Here is a 7276-nt window from a genome sequence, read left to right as displayed (position 1 = left end):
ACGCTATAGTAGAAGACAGTTGCCCAAGGTGCCACGCAGTGGGACTGAACCTGGAACCATGTAGTTGGTTAGCAAGCTACTTACCACACAGCCACTCCTGCACCTATAATAATAATAATAATAAGGCGAGTTGGTAGAATCGTTAACATACTAGCTAAAATGCTTAGCGGCATTTCATCTGTCTTCACATTCTGAGTTCAAATTCCACCAAGGTTGACTTTGCATTTCATCCTTTCGTGGTTGATAAAATAAGGACCAGTTGAGCATTGGGTTCGATGTAATCAACTTACCCCCTCTCCCAAACTTGCTGACCTTGAGCCAAAATTTGATACCATTATTATCATTAATATTTGGTAGACATTACAGAGTGGCCCACGGACATTGGCTGAAACTCTCAGCCCTTGAGTCACTTGTAACGTCTATCAATCAATAATCTTTTTCTGCTATGAATACAAAGCTGAAATTTTGCAGGAGGAGTTAATTGATTTTATCAACTTCAAGACTGATACTTACTTTATCAACTCCAAAAGGATGAAAGGCAAAGCCAACCTTGGTGGAATTTGAACTCAAAATGCAAAGACAAACAAAATGTAGCTAGCATTTTGCTCCTAAGTATTTTGTTTGGTGTGCTAATGCTTCTATCATAGCAATTACATCTATCTACCTCTCCCTGTCTCTTTCTGTGTGTGTGGGTGTGGGTGTGGGTGGGTGTTGGCACAGGTGTGGCTGCTTGATAAGAAGCTTGCTTTGAAGTCTTCTGTGAACATTCAGATGTGAGTTTACTTATGAAGAAACAATGCAATCATTAATAAGAGTTGAAATTAATTCATGCAAGATTTCATAGCTCTAGCATCACTCCTTCATAGTCAGCCTATGAACTTTTCAGCTCACCCTCATATGTTGCAGTTTATGTGTATGTGTGAGTGGATTGGAGGAGGAATTAGATAGGTGCCCAAATCTTTAACCTAATGTGTTGGACTTTCAGTTTATGATGGTGGAGGTCCTAAGCAATCACATATTTTCTCTCATGTGGGAAGAATGAAAAATTTCACTCTTGCAGTTTAGGTAAGTGTCCTGGTGAAGAGAGTTTTTTTAAACATGGTTCTTTTCTTGGCTAGACATGACCTGTACTGTCTGCTACTGTTAAAGTAAGGTTTGTACTTCTCCAGGACACTCCATTTAATGTTGTGATCCATGGTACTTTCCTTCAATGACTATACATACCTCAACAGGGCTGAAACATTGCATCACTTCTGGATGTTGCAGGACTTATATAATCTGTTTCTGAAAGGACCTTCTGTAGTACCCACATACTTCCACACATCTGACTGCCCACTGGGGGGCTTTGATGTCACCTCTGCTTCATACGTGACTGTTTCTGTGTTGCAGCAGCCATTAAGGGAACATGTAGTGTTGCAAAGAAAGAGGCCTTTATGATGATCAAAGTCAAACTTTACTTCTAACCCAAATATTATTTAATCAACCCTATGAAGTTATAGACTGGCTTGGTATGCAAACAACTGATCAAGAGGATCAACAATGACATTAAGAGAGCCTCTTGTCTTGCCTCTTGGTGCAACTCCACACTGACATATCCCATCCTGCATGGCATGCTTGTTTATTTCTTTCTGGCCTTCATAATTATTTTGGATTCAAGGCCTATGTCTTAATATCATGCTGCATCACATTTTGATCACAAGTATCATATAATGTGTCCTTCCCTCAGAAGGAGAAAACTTTTGTTGGTAGCAGAAATAATAATTCCCTGATTTTTTCTTCAACCCATTCTTACTTTAGCTACAATACTTTCTGAGCAACCAGCTTCACTGTTACCAAAGTAATAGAAGTTATCAATTAGTTATAGTGAACTGTCTGGGTATCTAAGAAACTCTAATTTTCAGTGTCCTCTTAATGCCTATAGCCTCAGTGCATCTACCTCATACAAAGCCTGCCTTCTATGTTATGTTTGTGGTTCCTTCTGCATTCATAACTCACACTAGTACATCCCTGGAGTTCCTACTTACTCCTTTCCTGTTTATTGAACAAGGCTATTTCTGTAATGGTACCAGGGTCTTATCTTCCTTCCAACTCAATTGCACTTAAGTTTTAGCCAAGTTTACCTTGGGGCTTCTTAATTCCATGTTTTGTTTTGGAATATCTTCTCTAATTCTGTTATAGATTCGGCTATAAGAATCATCAGTATATAGGAGTCCCCTATACAGGATGTGATATTTAAAGAAATATCTTACAAAATTTCAATTACTTCAATATACATATATATTGGTATGTGAGTATTTTGATCATGCTCTGCATAGTTATGGGCTGTACTTTGGCAAGGTATAGTACCCATTCAGCTACCTTGCCAAACATACAGCAGAGTCATGGGACTGCAGTATGGTGGATTGTGAAGAGGCAGCAGAAGAGCTCAACTGAGCCAATTGTGCTTCTTACATTGATTCTGAGTGGGGGAATCCTAGATCAACGGTCAGGATCACCAAGCTCTATCAAGAGAGTAACTGTAATGCATCCATAGGGATGGCGTCCAAGGTTGTGTAATCAACTAATGAAAGATTCACTAAGACTTAAGCTCCCAATTCAGATTCATAATAATAGAATTGGACAGAAAAAATAATATATTGGTAAAACAATATATATGTTCTCTAGAAAATTATAAGCCATAATTTATTATATACATACAAATCCATATGTACTTACAAGTGGCTAAAGTGTAGAAAGAACAGAGAGAGAAAGAGAGAGAGAGACAGGAGGTGAGGGATGAGATTGAATAAATAAAATTTGTTGGTTTAAACCAGGGGTTAGCAACAGGTGAACTATGGCTCACAGTGGTCTTTTGGGACCTTAGGTCTTTTCACATTTAATGTATTTGTGGGCCATTAAATAGTTGATGGCTTTTTAAACAGGGGGAGATACACAGGCAAATGTGAAAAAAATTGAAAGTGGACCATTCTAAAAAGTTGCTTGTGATTTAAACTATGAGAAATAAGTCATCACCATCATCATTTGACATCTATCTTCCATACTGGCATGGAATTGACTGTTTGACAGGAGCTGGTAAGCCTAGGGACTTCATTGAGCCCCACTGTCTACTTATGCAAGGATTTTATGACTGGATACTCTTCCTAATGTCAACCACTTTACAGAGTGGACTGGGTGCTTTTTATGTAGCACCAGCACTGGTAAGGTCACCACATAACTTGCAAGACAAAGATCTCTTGACTGAGAGGGGAATGGTGTCAAAGGAGGTGGCCTTATGTCAAGTGATAAGAGATTAAATTATGATAGAGAGACAGAAACAGGTGTCTTGTTGTAGAGGAGATACAAGGTTATCCCAGTCAGAGGGAGAGAGCATCGAGCTTAGAATAAATACTAGTTTAGTGAAAGATGTTACAGAGAAATCAGCTATGATAGGTGTAAGAATAAACTGATATGTGTATGGGGTGGGGTATAAGTTAGGCAAATAAGTATCAAACAATGCCCATAGAAGACATGGGAAGAGACATAGGTGAGATTTGATGACCAATCTAACCAATCCATCATAGAAAAGTAGTTTCCTGTGAACTTGATGTATTTGACAAGATTGTTTAGCTCTTCTAGATCTGGTGAGACTCTTAACTTTAAATGAATAGCTATTTCACAATTGTTTTCTCATTATTATCTTGAGCTACAGTTCAAATACATTTTGCATAGAACACATCTCAAATTTAAAACTTACAAAAACAAAACACCAAAAGCATATCACAAATTAATAAAATACTATTGGTTTTATTTGCTCCAACAAAAATAAGGTTAAAATAAACATTTCAGGAACAGGACTGTATCAATGCTAAATAATAGCACAAGAAAAAAATGAACAGCTTTGTTACAGTCAAATGCAATAATTGGTCACTTTGATCAATGATCAATCTCTGGACATTGGTTCACTTCTAACATATACTGGCCAATGTATATATAACAATATTTTCAGATACCTTCAACTAAAAAATGAACCACGTGTTTGTCTGTTTCCAATGTCATTCACAACAAAACCAAAAAAAAAGCACTTCAGGGAAAGATTTGTCTTATTCACTTCCTATTGTAGAAATCAAAACTAAATATTGATCATTAGCATTGACTGGCTTTGCTCCTTGATAAAATAAGTACCAAATATTTAGTAATGGAAAGAATGCAGCTGACTAAACTCCTCTATTAAATCCTTAGTATTTAAACTTACCAAATTTGTAAGAACAAATTTGCAGAATGAACTGTTACATTAACGACAGGAAGCTTTCAACATTATGATATAAGTACATCAACAAATATATAGCTATTGGTCTTGTGTATACTACAGTGAAGCATTTTAAAGGTAACTGATGAATTTCTGAGTAGCCATTTGAGATTCTAACCATCTTATAATACCTATAAGCTGTGTAAGATGCATGAAGTTAAAATATATTTGCATAAAAATGGTTAAGAATGACTAAAAGATTAACACTGCTAACATGTGTTCCTTATATATTTGCAGTATAGTAATTTTATCCAGGTTATTAGTTGATGTATTTTCTTCTGCTAATGTCCTTAGCAAGAAAATATTTCTAATTATTAAGAAGTTTAGGCTATAGAATTCCCTCTACTATATAACTTATTTTATCAAGGAACACCAGCTAGTCAGCCTCAATGAGATGTGAAGTTAAAACTGAAGAGGCTGTAATTAAATACTACAAAACAGTGTCCTACAATCACAAGCATCTCTATTATTGAAGACACTAGCATTAGTATTTCATTGAATGCAAAATTCTTTTAAGACAGTTAGCTACCAGTTTAAAATGCCATAAAAGATTAACAGTTGGCATAGTGCAGTCTATTATTTAATCATAAAGCCTTTTCACTTTAGTTGATGCTGCACAAACTGTAGGGGTTCAGTTTGATTTCTATAATAGCAAGTGGATGAAACAATAACACATCACATGTGAGTTTCTCAGATAGCTTGGTTTCAATCCTTGAGCTACATAAAATAAAGCATTAATGTTACTGGACTAGAATTCCCTTGTCTTGAGATTCAACTTGCAGTGGGATATGGTTTAGAGTTATATCTATATATTCAATGGGTTTTTAATTGACTCAGTTGGGATTTTAAAATATTTCTGTAAACTTCATCTCCAAGTAAACTTGGGAGGAATTTTCATTTTTAATTCAAAGACAACTAATGGTACTTAAGTACATTGGCACTATGATTAAAAAAGCAGAAGCATTCTGAAAATTACAACTGTAAGAGTGACTTTCCTTTCTAGACTACAGGACTAACATTGTTCTACAATAAAACATCACACTTTCTTTTATATAGTTATAGTTCTTAAAGATTTTTTAAAAAAGTGCTCTTCAATTGACCTTTAATGTAGGTTCCCATATATGGTATACTTAGCATTGATGGTACCCTATATTTAAATGTTTTTTTTTTCTTCAATGGTTTTTCTGAAAAAAGAGGGAACATGTAAAGGATCTCTTACAGTGTACATGTGTATACACACACAGTATATATATAAAAAAATGTAAAAACTTTTGTTTTCAAAAAGTAAGACAGATTACATGATGTTAAGTACACCTGACCAATATTAGCAAAATAATTAAGTTCTAGTCTAAATTGTAGGTTAGTCAGGTTGCAGAGGCTAAGAGAAATGTAGATTTAAATAAGAAATGTTTAACATGCTTTAAGAAAGGATTTATATGAACAGCACAGACACAGGAGCAAGAGAATATGGGAGTAGTATAGCAAAAATCCAAAAAAAATGGATGCTGTTTTGATGTGGGGGATGAGTTAGAGTGGCAACTCAGTTTCATAGAAGGATTATAATAGACAGCAATGATTTTTTTTTCTTTATGCAAATGATTTAATGAGTTTGGTAGACCAATCTAAGTGTGAGTTGTATTTCATAGACAGGTTCCAGGTGTTGTAGGTACTTGGCCTACTTTTTGTTCTGTAAAAAAAAAAAAAAAAATCAATTTTGTTTAATAATCTTTAGGAACAGTGGGTCTTAGGAAAAGCTGCTATACAATGCCAAACTCACTGACATACAGACCTAACAGAGATCATGAGAGACTAGTTTCATGGGCCTTGCTATAGAAGAAAACATCCATTTTCTAATGGCAACCTGGATCAATGGTTCATAAAAATTAAAATTTTGAGTTTTGAATTGAAGAAAATGAATGTATTGACAGTTACAAAGTGCAAATTGTATCTATTTTTGGTTTATAAAATTGAGGTTATTGGAATACAGTTCTGTTTTGGAGCACAAATCAATGACATACAATATGGACTGTACATGTCATGATAAAAATTCAGCCACAGATATACAATTTCTTTTGGAAGGATCAACAAATTTGCATTATTATACATTTATGTCTAGTGTAGCCACAATTTATAACGTTTCACGTAACTGATTTGGGCTGGAAGCAAATGTATACAATGAAATTTGTGTTTTAAATATAGATTTCTTTTGGATAATATTAACATTAATGTAATGCTTTTTTACAGAGGGTTGGAGAAAAATTGCTGGCTTTAAGGGTATCATGAAAAGCCTGGTTGAAGGTCCAACTTCCTGAATTCTTTTTACAGAGCTTAGAAAAACTGAAAGACGACTCCAATAAGTATGTGAATATGTTGAATAAAATCATAATTAACTGATCCACCCGTATTTTACCCAAAGCCAGGAACTTTTCAGCACCCTTTTTTTATATATCCACTAATTTGCAGAAAAGAGATATAATTGAAAGAAGTCTTGTCCATGACTGGTACTTTTTTTTTTTTAATCAAGCCCAGAGAGATGAAAGTCAGAACTTAAGCTGGTGAGATTTGAACTCAGAATGTAACTAAACAAAAAGCATTTAGATTACCAATATAGCATTCCTCCTACTTGACTGCCCACTTTTTCACAAATATGAAAATACAAATAGCTGAGTGAATTTTTCAAGCACTTCTTTATAATAAAGAATGTGAAATCAAAGTATTAAGGAAAGAGTTGAAAAAAAAAAAAAAAATGGTTTTTGTATGGCCACAGCCTCAAGGCTGAAATATATAAAAGAATACTTTACATCAATTTGGCTCAATACCTGAGCTCAGCAATTAGCTTTTGGTCAGAAATTGTAGTCTGCTGGGGGAACTTGTCTCTCAGCACAATAATTTATTATGCTTGCCTCAGTTCACCAATATGTAAGAAATAAGTACCAGAATACTTGGGAAAGTTACATGTAATAAACTGAGGACTTATCATCAAAAGAGAGA

Source organism: Octopus bimaculoides, chromosome 15 (assembly GCF_001194135.2).
Source record: "Octopus bimaculoides isolate UCB-OBI-ISO-001 chromosome 15, ASM119413v2, whole genome shotgun sequence".
Lineage (NCBI taxonomy): Eukaryota > Metazoa > Mollusca > Cephalopoda > Octopoda > Octopodidae > Octopus > Octopus bimaculoides.
The sequence above is the reverse complement of the archived record's forward strand: the minus strand, read 5'-3'. Positions refer to the sequence as shown.